Source organism: Dermochelys coriacea, chromosome 7, assembly GCF_009764565.3.
Source record: "Dermochelys coriacea isolate rDerCor1 chromosome 7, rDerCor1.pri.v4, whole genome shotgun sequence".
NCBI lineage: Eukaryota > Metazoa > Chordata > Testudines > Dermochelyidae > Dermochelys > Dermochelys coriacea.
In genome coordinates, this window is record NC_050074.1 from 97,388,013 (window position 1) to 97,408,872 (window position 20,860).

At 40.8% G+C, this 20,860-nt stretch overlaps 1 long non-coding RNA gene and 1 pseudogene across 1 annotated transcript; one reads left to right on the plus strand and one right to left on the minus strand.

The window, feature by feature from the left end:
• Positions 1-1,625: 1,625 nt before the first annotated feature.
• Positions 1,626-6,699, plus strand: LOC119859016 (annotated as a pseudogene).
• A 4,773-nt stretch (positions 6,700-11,472) lies between these two features.
• On the minus strand, positions 11,473-20,623 carry LOC122461129. The gene is made up of 3 exons (XR_006282881.1): positions 20,543-20,623; positions 20,010-20,093; positions 11,473-11,987 (listed from the first exon to the last, which is right to left on the minus strand). It is a non-coding gene; the product is annotated as an uncharacterized LOC122461129 (long non-coding RNA).
• Between the last annotated feature and the right edge of the window lie 237 nt (positions 20,624-20,860).

Here is a 20,860-nt window from a genome sequence, read left to right on the forward strand (position 1 = left end):
AGAATATTTAGTGAATTTCTAGGTTACTGTGATAATGCATTCAGTGAGACACACACATTACTAACTCAAGCTGTACTTTGCTGTGTATTATTTTTTCTTTGATTTTAACTAAAAATTGCTGTGTATGGAAAGAGAATATTTTATACTTTGGAAGAGAAAGTTGAAAAAAGGCTATCCTCATACAATGGATGTTTGAATATGTCCAAGTGTTAAGCAGTCTGTTATAACATTTTTCTCTAATAAAAGATTATAATACCTTGCCACCCAATTATATTGAATTCCATTTTTAATGCTAAGGATGGCTTTATAGAGAGCGTTCAGTACATTACTAGTGATTCAAATAATTAATTTGTTTTATTGTATGTTTGCTTGTCAAAAATTTGCATTACTGTATGGAAGACACAAAAAGATTTAGAAGTGAACAAACAGTTTTAAGAGTATAGACTATTGCACTGAGGCTAAAGTTTTCTTTAATCAAGGACTTAACCAGAATCACATTTTTCACCCAAATGAGAAATTCCATGAAATAGAAATCTCACTTGTATATGCTGACATATTTAATTATAACAATGGGAATAGCTGTGCAACAATCCTACCAACTACAGCAACCTCGCCTCCTCTCCAGGCTCTTACTGCCACTTCTTCCTTTATTATATTTTTTAATGTATCCTTTGCTCTAAACCCCACTGCCAAGACACAAGCTCATATTCTAGTTATCTTTCAACCTGACAACTGGAAAGCTCTTCTCGGGACCCCCCACTTTCCTATCTTTCCCCACTGCTGTCCACTCAAAACTGTTGCCACCAAATTTTCTTTCCCACAATTCTGGCTATACCTTTTCTCTTTCAAGACTTTTCAGAAAGATTTTTTTTTTCCACGCAAGATTCTCCTCCTCAGTTTTAAAGCATTTCATAAAGTGACCTTATGCCTCATCTCAGATACCTCCTCTCATGTGTTCTAATATCATCCCTGCTTGCTCATTCTCATCCTTGAACCTTTTCTCCTTCCTCCTCCACATTCTGGAAATAGTCGAATGCTTTATTGATGGTCTCCTTCAAAAGACCAAGACTCTTAGCCCACCTCCTCCATGACACATTTCAATCACATACCACTCTTTCTGTATTGTCTGGCTCTAGTTTAGACTGTTCCTGCTTGGCCTTACAAAGGAAAACTTTCAGCCTTAATTTTTTAGCAAAGCATTACTTTATGTGTACATGTGCAGCACAATAGTCCTATCAGCAAAGAAACACATAAGTATTGCAATTCTGATTACTTCAAGTAAAATCAGAGGTTTCAGAAAACCTTAATGTCCATTATTAGTATAGTGTTGATTTCACTATATAAATATTAGCTCTCCTAAAGGATCTCTAGTCCTCTACCTGTAGCCAAGTTTTATGGTTTTTAAAACTAGTGATTTAGCCTATATTTTCTTGAAACCAAAAATGCTTATATCCATAGTTAGCTGAATTGCATATGATTTACTTCAGAATAATATATTCTAATTTTCCCCTGGCTACTTGAGTTTGCCTCATGAGTTGAAGAACACCAGTCTCTTCCATTCCAACATAATTAGGCTGAAAGTAAGGACATCCTACTACTTACGATAATTTGATGACAAGGGGGGCATGCATGAAATTAGAAGGAAAAATGGGCAAAGAATACAGAACCCTAAAATTCATGTGACAATCAAAGAAGACTAAGAAGACTTTAAAAAGAAGAATTTGAGAGAGGTGGCTGAAAAGAATGAGAGCCTGAAGAAGATAGAAAGGGATTTTAGGCTGAAACAGATTATCCCGGCAGTGCTGAAAGATAAAAATGGTGAAAGGACATAGGAAAGGAGCAAGATGAATGAAATATGTAATTCTAGAATGACCTCTACTCCTCGCATGTCTATGTCCAGCATACACTGTCAAAGCAGCAACTTACAGAAGAGGTTCCTGATGTTATGTGGGATGAAATTGAATACACAGTTCATAACATAAAGAGAGGGAAGAGTCCGAGAGTGGACGATGTTTGGCCAGAATATCTCAAAGTAGGGGAAGATACTCTCTTCAAAGTGTTGATGTAAATGGTGAACCATTGCACCAATAGCAAGCGTGTTCCAGATACATGGAAGAAATCAAAAACAATACTATTGATGAAGAAAGGCGATCTAGAAGAACTGAGCAACTACTGTTTCAGAGTAGCAGCCGTGTTAGTCTGTATTCGCAAAAAGAAAAGGAGTACTTGTGGCACCTTAGAGACTAACAAATTTATTAGAGCATAAGCTTTTGTGAGCTACAGCTCACTTCATCGGATGCATTTGGTGGAAAAAACAGAGGGGAGATTGATATACACACACACAGAGAACATGAAACAATGGGTTTCATCATACACACTGTAAGGAGAGTGATCACTTAAGATAAACCAGCAGCAGCAGCGGGAGGGGGGGAAGGAGGAAAACCTTTCATGGTGACAAGCAAGGTAGGCTATTTCCAGCAGTTAACAAGAATATCTGAGGAACGGTGGGGGGTGGAGTGGGGGGGGAGAAATAACATGGGGAAATAGTTTTACTTTATGTAATGACTCATCCATTCCCAGTCTCTATTCAAGCCTAAGTTAATTGTATCCAGTTTGCAAATTAATTCCAATTCAGCAGTCTCTCGTTGGAGTCTGTTTTTGAAGCTTTTTTGTTGAAGGATAGCCACTCTTAGGTCTGTAATCGAGTGACCAGAGAGATTGAAGTGTTCTCCAACTGGTTTTTGAATGTTATAATTCTTGACATCTGATTTGTGTCCATTCATTCTTTTACGTAGAGACTGTCCAGTTTGGCCAATGTACATGGCAGAGGGGCATTGCTGGCACATGATGGCATATATCACATTGGTAGATGCGCAGGTGAACGAGCCTCTGATAGTGTGGCTGATGTGATTAGGCCCTATATGGTGTCCCCTTAATAGATATGTGGACAGAGTTGGCAACGGGCTTTGTTGCAAGGATAGGTTCCTGGGTTAGTGGTTCTGTTGTGTGGTGTGTGGTTGCTGGTGAGTATTTGCTTCAGATTGGGGGGCTGTCTGTAAGCAAGGACTGGCCTGTCTCCCAAGATCTGTGAGAGTGATGGGTCGTCCTTCAGGATAGGTTGTAGATCCTTGAGGATGCGTTGGAGAGGTTTTAGTTGGGGGCTGAAGGTGATGGCTAGTGGCGTTCTGTTATTTTCTTTGTTGGGCCTGTCCTGTAGTAGGTGACTTCTTGGTACTCTTCTGGCTCTGTCAATCTGTTTCTTCACTTCAGCAGGTGGGTATTGTAGCTGTAGGAATGCATGATAGAGATCTTGAAGGTGTTTGTCTCTGTCTGAGGGGTTGGAGCAAATGTGGTTATATCGTAGAGCTTGGCTGTAGACAATGGATCGTGTGGTATGATCTGGATGAAAGCTAGAGGCATGTAGGTAGGAATAGTGGTCAGTAGGTTTCCGATATAGGGTGGTGTTTATGTGACCATCGCTTATTAGCACCATAGTGTCCAAGAAGTGGATCTCTTGTGTGGACTGGTCCAGGCTGAGGTTGATGGTGGGATGGAAATTGTTGAAATCATGGTGGAATTCCTCAAGGGCTTCTTTTCCATGGGTCCAGATGATGAAGATGTCATCAATGTAGCGCAATTAGAGTAGGGGCATTAGGAGACGAGAGCTGAGGAAGCGTTGTTCTAAGTCAGCCATAAAAATGTTGGCATACTGTGGGGCCATGCGGGTACCCATCGCAGTGCCGCTGATTTGAAGGTATACATTGTCCCCAAATGTGAAATAGTTATGGGTGAGGACAAAGTCACAAAGTTCAGCCACCAGGTTAGCCGTGACATTATCGGGGATACTGTTCCTGGCTGCTTGTAGTCCATCTTTGTGTGGAATGTTGGTGTAGAGGGCTTCTACATCCATAGTGGCTAGGATGGTGTTTTTAGGAAGATCACCAATGGACTGTAGTTTCCTCAGGAAGTCAGTGGTGTCTCGAAGATAGCTGGGAGTGCTGATAACGTAGGGCCTGAGGAGGGAGTCTACATAGCCAGACAATCCTGCTGTCAGGGTGCCAATGCCTGAGATGATGGGGCGTCCAGGATTTCCAGGTTTATGGATCTTGGGTAGCAGATAGAATACCCCAGGTCGGGGTTCTAGGGGTGTGTCTGTGCGGATTTGTTCTTGTGCTTTTTCAGGGAGTTTCTTGAGCAAATGCTGTAGTTTCTTTTGGTAACTCTCAGTGGGATCAGAGGGTAATGGCTTGTAGAAAGTGGTGTTGGAGAGCTGCCTAGTAGCCTCTTGTTCATACTCCGACCTATTCATGACGACGACAGCACCTCCTTTGTCAGCCTTTTTGATTATGATGTTAGAGTTGTTTCTGAGGCTGTGGATGGCATTGTGTTCTGCATGGCTGAGGTTACGGGGCAAGCGATGCTGCTTTTCCACAATTTCAGCTCGTGCACGTCGGCGGAAGCACTCTATGTAGAAGTCCAGGCTGCTGTTTCGACCTTCAGGAGGAGTCCACCCAGAATCCTTCTTTTTGTAGTGTTGGCAGGAAGGTCTCTGTGGGTTAATATGTTGGTCAGAGGTGTGTTGGAAATATTCCTTGAGTCGGAGACGTCGAAAATAGGATTCTAGGTCACCACAGAACTGTATCATGTTCGTGGGGGTGGAGGTGCAAAAGGAGAGGCCCCGAGATGGGACAGATTCTTCTGCTGGGCTAAGAGTATAGTTGGATAGATTAACAATATTGCTGGGTGGGTTACGGGAACCACTGTTGTGGCCCCTTGTGGCATGTAGTAGTTTAGATAGCTTAGTGTCCTTTTTCTTTTGTAGAGAAGCAAAGTGTGTGTTGTAAATGGCTTGTCTAGTTTTTGTAAAGTCCAGCCACGAGGAAGTTTGTGTGGAAGACACGTGGCTGGACTTTACAAAAACTAGACAAGCCATTTACAACACTCTCTCTGGTCACTCGATTACAGACCTAAGAGTGGCTATCCTTCAACAAAAAAGCTTCAAAAACAGACTCCAACGAGAGACTGCTGAATTGGAATTAATTTGCAAACTGGATACAATTAACTTAGGCTTGAATAGAGACTGGGAATGGATGAGTCATTACATAAAGTAAAACTATTTCCCCATGTTATTTCTCCCCCCCCACTCCACCCCCCACTGTTCCTCAGATATTCTTGTTAACTGCTGGAATTAGCCTACCTTGCTTGTCACCATGAAAGGTTTTCCTCCTTTTCCCCCCCCTGCTGCTGCTGATGGTTTATCTTAAGTGATCACTCTCCTTACAGTGTGTATGATAAAACCCATTGTTTCATGTTCTCTGTGTGTGTATATTAATCTCCCCTCTGTTTTTTCCACCAAATGCATCCGATGAAGTGAGCTGTAGCTCACGAAAGCTTATGCTCTAATAAATTTGTTAATAAATAATAATAATAATAAACTCTAAGGTGCCACAAGTACTCCTTTTCTTTGAGCAACTACTGTCAATCACACTCCTCTCACAAGTGTATGAAGTCTTCACCCGTGTCGGACTCAATCAGATTAAGAAGGATCTTGAAATGTACGAAAGCAGAGAACAAGCTGGTTTCTGCTCAGGGTATTCGACAATTGATCACATCCACTCAGTTCGGCAGCTCATCAAAAAATGCAAGGAATACAAAATACCATTGTGTACTGCATTTGTCGACTACAAAAACGCATTTGACTTGGTAGAGATTAACGCTGTACTCAACGCCCTCAATGAAATCAGAATCAACCCTAGGTACATTGAGCTGCTGAAAGAAATTAACTGCAATTGCTTGACAGAGATAACATTATTCAATGTCCCCTGCATTATTACAATATGCAGAGGAATCAGACAAGGCAACACAATCTCACTGAAGCTGTTTGCAGCAGTACTGAAGTTTCTGTTCAAGAAATTGAACTGGGAAGAAGGAATCAGAGTTGGAGAACAGTTAATGCAGCTTTTCTTCTCTGACAATTGTGTAATACTGGCAAAGGGCATAGCAGAACTGGAGAACAAATCGCAGCACCTGCAAACACTTTCACCTGATATAGGGTTGGAAGTGAACACATTGAAGACAAAGTGGATGTGGAATGAGCATTATGTAGAAGGAATCATCACTATAAACATTGAGGAGGTCGACAAATGTATTTACCTGGGTCAGCAGCTAAGCAGAAACAACTCATTCGAAGGGAAAGGCAATAGGAGGTGAAAGACAGGGTGGGCAAGTTTCAACAAAATAACGATATCTCTAACAGATGATGTACTGAAAAGGAAAGAACTGTTTAACTCCACTTTTCTGCCAGCAATGATATACGGAGCAGAAAGCTGGTCAATGACGAAAGCGGAGGAAGAAAAATTTGCTGTCACCCAGACAGCAATGGAAAGTCAAATGTAAGATATCACTCTGTGATCATATACCGAATGAGGTGATCAGAAGGCGTACGGAAGTGACTGATGTAGTGCAGGCAATATACAATGCAAAGCGAAAAAGGGCGGGTCATGTAGTCCGCAGGCAAGACAACATGTGGACAACCCACATCAGTGGCTGGATCCCCAGAGACCATAAGTGAGCACTGGGCAGACCGAAAACATGCTGGACGATCCCATGACAAAACTCTTTGGCCAGAAATGGAAAGAACGTGCTCACAACAAAATAGAACGGTGTGACGTCGACTTGTGTTCATGGAGGGACGGATGAGGACAAGCCAGACAAAGGCAACAAAAGTGACTACTTATGAAGTTTTCAACAACTCCATAACGTTCAAGTAAATGTTCAAGTAAAGACCGTGGTGGGTTAAAAGAGAACAAATTGCAGCCTAATGTGAAAACGCAGCTTGCCAACATTGTGAGGAAGACGATTAGAACCAAATTAAAGAGTTGCATTTAAAATGAATCTAGAAGTACACTGCATGAGTAAAAATAACGTTCAGGAGAGCCAAATTGCAGCTTTATAGTGATTATTGAAACAATTGTGGTTGCTGATTTATAACTGTGCTGCACAGTGTATTATAAAACTGGTTATCAGTGTGCTAACAGTAGTGCATAAAGCTTAGGATCAGTTTTAAATGAGATCCATCAGCTATTGAGAATTGCTAAAAAGGTATTGTTCCTTATTCATTTCATTCTAAATATACCATTTTCCCACCCCTTTTGCAATTGTGCTCTCTTAACATGTGCATTTGGAACTGGAATAAAATGAATCACCCTCCACACTGATAGCAATTGGTATGCATAAGATGTTAACTGAGACAGGAAATGATTTTTACTAGACTGATATGGATTTTTAGGATTATGTAATGACTCTTTAAGAAGCCCAATATAAAAGTATGAAATGGGGGCCTCTTGCAGATGGCATTCTGAGGCAACATTGCTAAAAACAGATAAATAGTTCAAGATATTTTGGACATATATTTCAGCACACATCTGGAGCAGACAAAAGGAGGGAGGGGAAGTAGAGGACTAGAACCGAGGCCTCCTGATTTCCAGCCAATGCCCTCTGCCAGTACATTGTATTGTTGCTTATCAAGCCTAATAAAAGATACTGAAGGAAGTTCTCATGAATTTCTTGAACTGGACCATCCACACACCATTCTTCATTATCTGTTTTCTTTATTTATATTTTCAGTACTGCTTTGTAGACTGCATATGCTTTTCTCATAATTGCTTGTGACCCTTGTTTATTTATACTAAAAAAAGTCCTGACTATTTCCAGACACTATTAAAAATAAACTATTTTAATTGTTCTGATGTTTTATGCCCTCCTCCCCTTTCCAGCCCAGTTTGACAGGATGGAACATTGTTTTTGCTTGGGATATAACTATTTCTGCTGGAGGAGAGAGAGCTAGGGAGAATCAGCAAACAGACAGTAACCAAAGTTCCAGTCAAGTGAATGCACTTTGTCTAGGAGCTGTCAGGTATCTTGTTACAGGCATATACATTTGCTTAATACATTCGCTCCTCGTGGTTTCTTTACCAGATAAGCCATAAAATAAATGTACTTTTTCATATGACTATGAATCTCACTACTTTCAGTTAAAACTGCATGACTCATCTCTGCCCTTGCTTTCTCATTACACTATTAAAATTTACATATTAATAATTTTTAAAAGATGCACACCCTCTCCTCCCTACAGGAAGAGGGGCAAGTAAAACAAGACAACCTCTAAAGGTTCCTGATGGTCCCATGTAAGGCACTCACCATAGTGGTGAGTATGAAATGGTTACATAGATTTAAGGGACTCTCACAGGCCCTTTTTATTATTATACTACATCCCTGATTTTGAACTCTAGTTAATCAAGACTCCCAATTTACTGAATACCCCAAGAGAAATAGGCACCAGGCTTTGCAATGCCTTGTACCCCTTCCTAACAACCCCATTTCTACAAAGTTCCCTGAGGGCTTTCAGAAATGGGTTCTCCTGTATTTGTAAAAAAACCTTCTAATTTCTAATGAGATTTTTAAGGAGGGTTTTGTGGTTGAGGCACTAGCCTGACCCCGGAGATCAGAGCCAGACTTCCTGTGTGACTTGAGGCCCTTAATAGGTGCTCAAGTTCTCTGAGACATGGGGATAGTACTTTGATTTTCTTACTCTTTATCTCTTTCTTGTCTGTTTATATCGTAAGCTCTTCAAAGCAGAGACTTTCTCTCCATATGTGGTTGTCCAGTGCCTTGCCCATTAAAGCCCTTATCATCATTGGGGCCACTAGGTGAAACTGTAATAATAAAATAAATAAATGTAGTAGTGGCAGCAAGCAACTTGTGCCCTGAGGGTTAAAATAAGTGGGAGTATGGGAGAGCACAGATCCTCCTCCTCTGCTAGAGAGAGACTGCCCTGTCCCATGCTCTCCCTGGCTTGGGGAATCTTGGTTCGCACTCCACCTGCCACTTCACTTGCTGGTGAAGTAAGAACTCCTCTGGTGAAGTACAGATAGGAAGAGCTTGTGGGCTCAAGTCCTGTCTGTAGATGTGGCAAACCCAATACCACGAGAGAAGAATTATTCAAGCTGCAAGTCCACTTTCTTCTACAGAAAGATCTCTCCCCATTGCTGGTTCTCCTGCCCCTCCAGGGAGACAAAAGGAAAAAGAGACAGACTGCCCCTTCAATAGGAAAATGGAGATACTGTCACATGCTTCCCATGACTAATGAAAATCCAGGAGAAACACAATGGGCCTGTGAGGTCCCTCTCCCCTCCTAGCCATCCATGGAGTGAGTGGGGCGTATGATTTGGGAGCAATCCCATACAGTTTCATGCTGTGTACACACATACTTCTGTCCAGTTGCCCATGGCCTGTATTGGAACATGTATTTCTTTTTCCTTTGTCCCCTTTCACTTCCTGATGTCATACCCCCTTACACAAGATGCTGCAATCAAACACATGGCAATATAAGTCCATGAGAATTGCTGATCTTCCCATTCCTATTTTCATCTACTTTAATCTGTAGTGCTAAGTCAGTAATAGAGGCCGGTGCTGTGGCTTGAGAAGTAAAATGGGCTTTGCCAGCAAGCTGAGTCCACGCCTTGAACTGAGTCTGGCAAGCTACAGGTGCTGAGCCAATGACTTTGGAGGCCTATTCCTGGACCTTGGGCCAGCAAGTGGTAGGCCTGAGGAGAGATACTGGATCAGAACCTGAACTTCAACCTTGATCTACTGGGAAAAGGGTTTAACCAGATGACACTAAGTTGACTATGACTTGACCTTGTCTACACTAACTGCAAAATCATAGTCAATATAATGCTAGTGAACATGACACCTTATGGTCAAATTCAATGGCAAGTTACATTGAATTAGAAGACAAGCCTTCAATAACTTTCACATCAACTAATTTAGTTCAAGTAAAAATAAGATGTTTCCAACTGCTAGTGCCGCTATTTACATCCGCTGTCTGAAAAGTGCCCTGTCATCTTTCTGCTTTATATCCACCTAACAAAACATACAGTTTTCCTGAGAAGGGAAAACATCATTGAGCTTGTTTTTCTACAGCTATTGTTGCACAAGGCTTTCTTGTGCTTATTATTCAGATGTTGCTAAGATGATACATTAGTGGCAAATCGGTAGTAGCAAGAAGACATTTATTTAACCCTAAATGTGCATAACCTGTTTTAGGGTGCATGTGTTGCAATAAGGCAGCAAATTCTACATTTTTTTTTTTACCCAGAAAGCCCATGCTAGTGGCTGAATGATGAAGTAACTTGTAGAGAACGGTGTCTTGTTTTAGTTATTAATCCTACAATAGCTTTGGGTACTTAGAACTCCAGTAAAGATGTAACAAAATGTCTCAATTTACATTAATGGCTAAATTCCTACTGACTTCAATGAGGCCAAGATTTCACCCAGGAAATTCTGCTGCAGCAAGTGAACATTTCATTGATTAAAAGGCCAGAAAGGACAATTATGATAATCAGTTCTGAATTGCTACGTGACAGAAGCCTTGAGACTTCCCTGAATTAATTCCTAGCTGACAAAGCACATCTTTAAAAAAAAATCAAATCTTGATTTAAAAAAGTTTAAGGATGGAGAATCCACCAAAACCCTTGCTGGGTGGTTCCAATGGTAAATTACCCTCATTGTTAAAAATCTGCACTTCTTTTCTAGTTTGACTAGCTTCAGCTATCAGCAGTTGATCTTGTTATATCTTTGTCTGCTAGACTGAAAAGTCCTATTATCAATCTTTTGTTCCCTGCCTAGATACTTGTAAAGTGTGATCAAGGCTACGTCTAACACTACGAGCTAGAGGTGTGATTCCTAGCTCATGTATACATACTCGCGCTAGCTCAGTGTGAGCAAGTGTGAGTATAAATAGTTGTGCAGTCACAGTAGCACGGGCAGCAAAGGCACAGATTAGTCATGCCAAGTATGTACCCACAGGATTCAGATGGGTAGGTATGTATGCATGCAGCAGGTAAGCCATATTGCCACTGCCTATGGTACCAGCATCTATACTACTATTTACACTTGCAGTAGCTCTCATTGAGCTAATATGAGGATGTGTATGCGAGTAAGGAGTCACTGCCCTACCTTGTAGTGTAGATATTGCCCAAGTCATCCCTTAACCTTCTGCTTGTTAAGCTTAATAGATTGAGCTCCTCGAGTCTTCCACTATAGAGGCATGTTTTCCAATCCTTTAATCATTCTCTTGGCTCTTCTCTGAATCCTCTCTAGTTTTTCCTTCTTGAATTATGACACCATAAATGGATATTGTGCTCCCATATAGGTCACACCAGTACCAAATAGAGAAAACAACTAGCGGGGTCAGGGTTGAAATTGACCATTCCCTTCTACATTGAATGAAGGCTTTTAGAAACTCTCCTTTGAATGCCTGTAATTGGCCGAGATCTAGTCCTAGAAATAAATCTGAGTACTTGCAACTGGAAACAAAAGGCAAGAGAAGCTCATTGTGCTTTAATGAAAAGTACTATGTTAGTATCATTTTAGGTAGGTCCTATTGCTATATCAATAGCAAATTAGAGATAATATCACGCTGAGATGCTACTTCCAAAAAGGTATATACAGTTAGAGGAAGATAGAAAACAGTTGTACAAAATTCAGGACTAGGCCAATAAGAAGGATGTAGTCTCATAATCCTAAAGACCGGGAGCCAAAGTCTCTTCTTGTTCACCCTGGTGTGAATCAGGAGTAATTCCATGCAAATGGAGTTATACAATAAAACTTGGTGAAAGTAGATAATCAGGAATATACATTTATTTATAAATCCTTATAGCTAAGTCAGAGATTCCACAATACATCTAGGTGTATGCATCTCTTTTTATCATTATTGGCAGTTATATATATATATCAACAGGAAAATGTAGCTTCGAATAATCATCTAATGAACAAGCTTTGGAGTTGTACACATTGTTTTTTAGAGACCAATTTTTAGAGAAGTTCTCCAATTTATTTATAGGAAGGTGGGGAGAGACAAGGATATCCTCTGAAATTACTACAGCTCAGAACTTAGAGAATGCTTCCTCCTTCCAGCTGTGTAACTAGGAAACAGGAAAAGAAAAAAAAAGATTTATTAAAAGATTCCCTCTGATTGGCCATGTTAAATCTAACTATTATTACTGGACTTGTAATAAATAATAAAAACATCTTACACAACAAGCCCTGAAAGGGCTCTAATACCTCTTATACTACAGACTTGTGTTATGCTTTTGAAATCATGGTCTATACCAATAAAGTTCTTCTTTGTTCAGAATGCATTCATAGGCTGGGAATAGCTGTAGTCCACAGAGGAAATAAACTCAAGGGCATGAAAATGTTTTTTATGAAAATGGATATCAGATGGCTTGCATAACAATCCTTCTGTGGGATGTATGGTCATTATTGCACAGTCTATCTTTCTGTGCCAGCAAGGGCCATTGCCTCTGGCAGGTAAAGGAAACATCCACCTCCGTGGGAAGGTAGCCAGCATTTCCAGGTTCATTAAAGGTGAGCAAGCTTTGTTCTGTACTCCACAGAGGCTGCTAGAGGGTATAGAATCAGTACATTTCCTATTCACCATGACTATGCTTCATCCCCAACTTGCTCCTTTTAGAGTAGAGTTGATTAGCTTCAGTTCTCCCAGAGGAAGGGGGCTTATGGACATCTTATGCCATCGCTAACTCTTTTCCTCCTGGGTGACTTCCTGCCACCAGCACCTCTTCTAGGGTCTGTATTAGCAGAATGCAGAACAGACACTATGTGAAGCATTGTGCTTTAGCAAACAGTTAAGATGCGATACAGGAAAGGGGAGCGTAGTAGTAATGTGCATAATTGGACTTCCATCATCTGTTATAACTACACTTTTAACAGCATCAATAAGGATCTTATTTAAATCTAGAAACAAACATTCCAACTTTGATCTATGTAAGTAGGAGAGAGTTTTCTTTTACGCCCGTGAGATGAAATGAAGGGCAGAAGCTTAATAAATGATCAAGCTTAAGGTGAGAAGGGACCATTAGATCATCTAGTCTGACCTCCTGTATGGCACAGGCCATAGAATTTCACCCAGTTACCCCAGTAATGAGCCCAATAACTTGTATTTGGCTACAGCATATCTTCCAGTAAAGCATCCACCAGTCTTGATTTGGAGACTGCAAGAGATGGAGAATCCATCACTTCTCTTGGCAATTGATTCCAGGGGCTAGTCACCATCCCAATTATAAAGTTCTTAATCCATTTAAGGTGTGCTCTACTGATATAGTGCAAATTTTTTAGTCATACTATCATCTGCTACTAAGTCAAACACCTTACAAGAGTAAGTATATTACCCCTATGCAGTTATCTTCATCAAATAAAATTTGTAATCTCAAAGAATGAAATGAGGTTTGTTTTCCATGAGACCATCCTGACTGGTATTAATTATATTCCTATTTTTAATTCTCTTAATTAAATTCCATACCAGTTTTCCATTATTTTGCACAGGATTGACATCAGGCCAACTCGCTCCCAGTTACCTGGATCATCCTGCATGTCCTTTTTGAATATTGGCACTATATTAGCACTCCTGCAGGAGACTGAATTTATTAAAAATTAACATAAGCGGGCCAGAGAACTCATTGGCCAGCTCTTCTAGGACTCTCGGGTACTAGCTATCTGGCTCTGATGGTTTAAAAGTATTTAACCCTAGCAGATTTTTGGGGCGAGGGGGGGCGTTTAAAACCACACATCCTCCTTGGTTAGTAGTGGACTGGAATGTACTTAATCCTCCTCATGTGATAAGACTACATCACCTGCTTTTCCCCCAATACAGAATAAAAATATTTATCAAACACCTTTTGTAACTCATTAAATTTACCATCTCCATCTAGTAATAGACCTATACCATTATTAGGATTTCTTTTGTTCCTAATATACTTAAACTCCCTATTGTCCTTAGTCCCAACAGCCATGGATTTTTCCCCTGATGCTTTAAGGTTCCCTTTAGTTTTCTACTTTATGAACCTTTATATCAGTTGTTATTTTCCCTTTTTCCAGTTGCTATATATTCCCCCTCCCCCCTGACACACACCATTGCTGTCTTCATTTTGGCACTGAACCAGGATGGGCTTTTAGCTAAAGTTGTCCTCTTTCTTGATTGTGGAATCCTGGCTATCGAATAAACTCTTCTTCAACTCCCACTTTTCATTCACATTTTTTTCTTTCTAAATTTTTCCTTCTGGTCAATTTTCTTCATAATTTTTCACCAGCTTTAGGAAATGAGCCCTTCTGAAGCACCTAATATATATTACTGTTTGGGACTGCCCTCCGTTTGCCACTGTTGAATGTAAATCAGATCATGATCACTGATCCCTATGCAATCACAAATGGAGGCCAGTAGTGATGAATTAATCTTTATTCATCATAATGAGGTCCAAAAACAGAGTTAATTGGTGTTGGGTTAAATAAGTAAGTTTTTAGAAACCTCTACTGATGTTTTACTACTGGGTGCATAAGACCTCCGGTATACATCCCTGTAGCAAGCTTCATGTGGTTGGGTTGCAGCCAAACAGTCTCTGTAAGTCTTGAGGGAGCTTTCCAGGAGGCTGGTGGCCAAGCCACAGTTTGTTGTCCCCCCACCTGGAGTCCTCTGGGATCTCTAGAAGGCTGAAGGAAGGATATTTTTAAGGCAGGTATATTCTAAGTATTTGTAAATCATCAGTGTAACTCATGTTTTTCTTTTTCAGATGGCAAGATTTTGCATACTGACTACAGAAACCAAAAATCATCTCTGATGCTACAGTTTTTATGGAGTCTTGGCAAAGGATTTCCCAAAGCTTGATGGAAAAATCCATAAGTCCCAGGATGAGTAAGATCCATTCTACTGGTTCTGTAAGTTTTCTGTCCTTCACATAGGAGTCAGGTGTCTCTTTGACCTCCCAGGGTATGCCTACACTGCATAGTAAATCCAGATCTGTGGGACCCACACTTCCAAACCCTTTCCTTCCAACTCACACTTGAATAGGGTGTCCAGATGTCCCAATTTTAGTCCTGATTTTGGGGGCTTTTTTTATATAGGCACCTATTACTCCCCACCCTCTGTCCCAATTTTTTACACTTGCCCTCTAGTCACCCTACACTTGAACATCTAGATTGCATTTCTCCACAAACATCATATCCATGCAGGGTTGCAGACATCTTTACTGAGCTATGCAGACAAGTCAGATGTGGTTGGTTCTGGGGACATATCCCTGGATTCTTAGCAACCTTGCTAGTAGAACTACTGTAGGCCTTTGATTCATGGTGGGAGAACTGGTCTGTCCAGTCAGCAGCACTTGATTGGAAATGCTGCTAGCCCGACGACACATCCAGCCAATCAATTTCTGGGTTTGCAAGTGCCTTGCAAAGTGAATCAGCAGCATGGATCTAGGACGGATGGAAGAACTTCTCTTGCTTATGCTTTTGCTCCTATTTTGGGAATCTGTGAGATGCTGGTGGACATTTCAGCAGCTGTATTTATCCCATCAAAGGCACCTCTTGGAGAGGGTACAGACATGGCAGATGCTGCTCATGCCTTTTGCCATACCTGGGGATTCCCTCTATGTAAACCAGCAATTCTAGAGCAATGCCACAAGTGAGATCACGAAGTCCTGCAGACCTAGGATGACCAGCAGTGGCTCCAGAACTTTTTCATGAAGCAGCAGACATTCCTGGAGCTGTGCAATAAACTTACCCTGACCCTCCAGAATCAGGACACATGCATGGGGAGGCCATGCTGGTCCAGAAATGGGTCATCGGGATTTCTACAGGGCCATGGCTAGACAGTTTGGTGTTGGCAAGCCAACTGTGGGGGTTGTGAGAGAGGAGGTTTGTGCAGTGATAAGGACTGTGATTTACCCAAAGTGTTAAACATCAATAATGTTCCTGAAATGACTGCCAGCTTTGAGAGAATAGGGTTAACTGTTCTGGGGCTATCACTGGATAGGCAAGGGCCCTAAGGTAGCACTAAGCATTCTCTCTCTCCCTCATATTCTTAGCTAGCTGGTTCTTGCTCACATGCTCAGGGGCTAGCTGATCATCCAATGTGGGGTTGGGAAGAAATTTTCCCTCAGGTCAAATTTCACCGGGGGGGGGGTCTTCACCTTCTTCTGCAGCATGGAGTGCAGGTCAATTGCCAGGATTATCTAGGCATATCAATTAATTCCTTGCCATTGCATGGGCCTCAAGCATTGGTACACCTTTTACTCTCTATTCTCTGTATGTGACACATAATGGGTTCATCTACTGGGGGCTATAATATTTTGATCTCATTTTTGTTGTTGAGTTTAGTGTTCCTGGGATAGGTGGTACTGGTGGTCTGTGTTATATAGGAGGTCAAACTAGATGATCTGGTGGTCTTTTCTGGCCTTAAGATCTGTGGGACTCCTGTGCCCATATTCTGGTCTCTGCAAAGAGCATATGAGTACATAAAGATGCAAAGGGTACTACTCTATTGTTATGCAGGCCCAGGTCAACCACAGAGACAAGATCATGGACATGAGTGTGGGATATACTAGGAAGATGCATGATGCCAGGATTTTCCAAAAATCAAGACATTAGATTCATGGACAAGCTGGGACATTATTACACAGTCATGTGGAGGGAATAAGGGAGTCACTGTCCCCAATATTGTCTTAGGGGAACCATGCATGGCTTATGAAACCATACACTAATCTCAAAGGGCCCGGCCAGAGAAGGTGCAACTACACACTCAGAAGCTGTAGGATGGTAATGGAATGTGTGTTTGACATATTGAAATCCATATGGCACTGCCTTCAGATTCATGTGGATGCCACTGTTAATGCTGTCTGCATTATTGTGATGCACAATGGCTGCAAGGCCAAAGTTGAGTCATTTTGCCAGCAGTAGACTCAACATACTGCAGGAATACTACACACAACCAGACAGTACACCTATCATTACTGGGACATAACCCACACATGCAACAGAAATCAGAGATGCTTTGTGCTCCTATATAATTGGTTTGCATGGTGACATGGTTGGTGGGGAGGAGAGAGAAAAAAAAATGTTTAGTTATCCCACTCAAACTGCCCCACATACTTTCTGCAATGTCTAGGGCTAGGCTAGCTCAGGAAAGTTTATGAATTTCATACAACTGTTTGTGTACATCACAGAGAGTTTATATATTACTGTGATAAAGTTTAGAATTTTGTTATGCTCCTCTGCTGGCCACCACTAACCTCAGTTATGGAGGTGGAAGAGGGAAGAGTCTACATCATGAATGAGAAAAAGCATGGAAATTAATGGTGAAAGGGAGCACACAGGGGCTTAAAATAAAACTATTCAAGGCTTTCCATCTAGAAAATTCTCTGGTCTTGTCTGATCAAGGAATGAGTGCCTCAAATTAAATTAGCCAGCACAGCTTACCACCATTCCCTCCTTCCCACACAAATGAATATTTCCCCTCCCACTGCCTACATCCCCCAGGAAGCACAATATTCCTTAAAAAAAATTGTGGCATCAATACAGAAGTGGTAAAACACACTACAACAAACAGGAGGATGGAGTCTTACAGAAGATCTCTACATAATGCACTAAAATTTTGGGCTAGCTTTCAAATTCCCTCATACTGAGAGTCTAATACTGATGTAAGTACCTATTTACTTTAAAAATAATGGTTAGTTTTCACTTACTTTGCTAGCACATACAAATGCTGTGTCTACCTGTATTGGCTTGTGAGTACCTCTAGGAGTTTGCCAATTGCAAGCCTCCACGCAGTAGAGGGAATTAGCAATATTTGTGTTGGAATATTACTCAGACCTTGTCTCTTTTGTAGGATAGCCTGCCATTGAGGTTTGGGCCAGATAAAAACAAAAGTATCCACAAACAGAACTTCCACTTGTTATAATTTCAATTTTCTGCATTCCACCACCCACATCATCCCCTTCATTCTGCCCTCCAAAAAAAATTCATTATATCAAATAGAGTTGTGTCATTAAATCTTGTAGGGAACTGAACAGTTTTGTGATGCCATCCAAATTTGGCTTCACATGCAAGGAGGGTTTTTTATTATTGCTTCAGAAAAAAAAAAGTGATAACTGAACATCATCCTCACAGGTACCAGATTTCCATGGACTTCCAGAACAATTAAAACAAGTTTTCTGCAAGCATCTCTTATTTTTGCATATTGCCTAGGAAATGCCATTTGAAAATATGACCAAATCCCACGGTCTGCATTTTTCAAAATGAATTCAGCAAAGTTGCACCAGTCAAGACGCACATAATAAAATATTAAATTGAGCTCTGCTTTTCCAAAATAGAAACCAATGAAATATAAAGTTTCTGAAAACATGCATGTGCTAAAGGGGTGGTTTTCTACCCTAAGGCACTATGAAAGTAATTGGACAGGGAACAGTTTTAGTAATGGCAAGTTTCCCTTACCCCTGTTTTTGTGTAGACCCTTTACTTCTACTCTAAAACATCATTGAAGTAAGGCAAGGCTCTTGTTCAAAAAGTGTGTATAGAGAAAGATGTAACATGTTGGATTTTTGGGACCCAGCTAAAAATGCTGTGTGGCCTAGTGGCTAGAGCACCGGAGTGGGACTTGAGACCTGGGTTCTATTCCCCGCTCTGCCATTGGCCTGCTGGGTGACCTTGGGCAAGTCACTCTGCCTCTGACTAAGTTCCCCCTTCTGTAAAATGGGGATAATGATACTGATATCCTGTGTAAAGTTCTTGGATATCTGCTGATGAAAAACCATGGTGTAAGAGCTTGTTATTAATACATTTGGAGATTTTGCATCCACACCTGTTCTCATTTCAATGAAGTGAGAAAACTCTGAATTAATTCAAAAGAAGTAGGATCGGGCATTCTGTCACCCATTTTAGGAAATGTATCATTTTCCTGCTACAATTTAAAGACTGATACCACAGATTGTCAAATAATTAGGGTCAGGCCTGTTCAATACTTGCCCAAGAGATGTTTCTGAAAATCCTAGGTAATGCAGGAAGCTTTCCCCTGACTGTATGAGATGCCACTTGCTTTTTCATCCCTGGCCTGGTAACAACTGAATATGAAAATATATCCCAAATACGGTGTTTCCTTTCTATAAATCCAGTCACATTTCTGGAGCCTAACAGCACAAGGCCTGATAAAGAGTTTGCTGCTAGAGGTATGGGGGGGGGGAGCGGCAGCCCACGTTCCAACCACTGGGTAAATCTTTACTTTAAATTCCCCCTGCCATATGCTTCTTCCTTCAATTAACCAGAAATTAAAGTGATTTTAATGTTTTTCTTTTGACAGAAGTGACAGCACATTGTAATGATTTCAACTTAACCTTCCCAAACCCAAGTAACTGAAGTTTTATTTTGCATCATTCAATAATTGGCCATAGGACCCAATTATATAACTCACAGTCCAGTCACAACTCTACTGTATTTAACTTTGGCCTAAACTCATCCACACTGTGATGGAGCTCTTAGTTGTTCATTAGGCTTTTCAGGGAAGCTACCACCTTCATACACTTGAGTAGCAGGATAGAACCTGCTGTTCTTCAGGCCCATGTTATAAATAGCTATCATGTTACTTTAAATAGATTTAGTTACTTGAACAGTTCAGGTTTACAGTAGCCACATGGCATGAGTGTAAACATGAATACCAGTAAATCTTCATTAAACAAGAGAGGAGTGCGAGTGAATGGAATCTCGTTCCTTGGAGGTTTTTAAGGTCAGGCTTGTCAAAGCCCTGGCTGGGATGATTTAGTTGGAGATTGGTCCTGCTTTGCGCAGGGGGTTGGACTAGATGACCTCCTGATAGTCTATGAATCTCATTAAGTTAAGGGGTAAAGTGTACAATATACTGAATTGCATATTGTCACTGAGTATGCATACATCTTTTATTGGATCCCTTCAGGCATTGTAGATCAGCTGGCACTCTGGTGAACTTGGTAAAGCATTTTCAGTGTTTGGAACAAGCAATTTTGTACCTAGGATGTAGCAAAAAAACAAACAACAAAACAAAACAAAAAAAACCACCAAGCAAACTTCAGACGCTTAAGCTACTACCAAGACATTTCCCTCTCCTCCCACCCCAAATATCTTTAAAACACCTTGTCTGTATAGCCTCAGATTTGTTCCAAGAAGAATGGTCAACTGGCCACAGACCACATATACCATATATGAAGTAGAAAGGACTATGGATGGGGGAGAGGAAAGAAATCAGGTTTAGAATTGGAAGCAAGACTTAACTAAGAGCAGCTGACGTACACTATATAACAGCGTTCATTCTATAACCATTCCATGCCCTTGTACTCAAAGAAATAAGACTAACACATTTATTTGAGCATACGCTTTCATGGGCCCACGAAAGCTTATGCTCAAATAAATCTGTTAGTCTCTAAGGTGCCACAAGTACTCCTTTTTGCGGATACAGACCAACACGGCTGCTATTCTGAAAGAAAGAGTGCAACTGTAAGTTTTTGTCATTCACACTTGCATGACCTTTTTGTTTTTCCCTTACTGAATCAGTGTATTACCATTCTGAGATACTAATGCCAAGGGGTAAATTTGCATGTAGCAAGCGAGAGCTGGAGGCTTTCTATACACCTCAGAAGACTATGTCATCAGCTCATTAACCTACAACCCTTTATTCAGGATGTTGTAGAGCCTCAGGAAATACCAGTAGAGGAGTCTTAGGATATGAGGAGTCTTGTAAGATATAGTAAAAGATGAGGCTGGTTAATTCAGTATCATAAATATACAGGGCCTGACAGCAAGTGTGAATATCACAGGAGATTAGTATACAAATCAATTATAAACAGATTGGGGCTAAGATGGAGACTGAAGGTTTCTAAATTAGCCAACAATATCAGGGGATTCGGTACTGTTAAATTAGTATTAAGCAGATCTAGCATTTCAGAAATAATTGAATGTTTATCTGAACTGTGACCTTGCTTCCTGC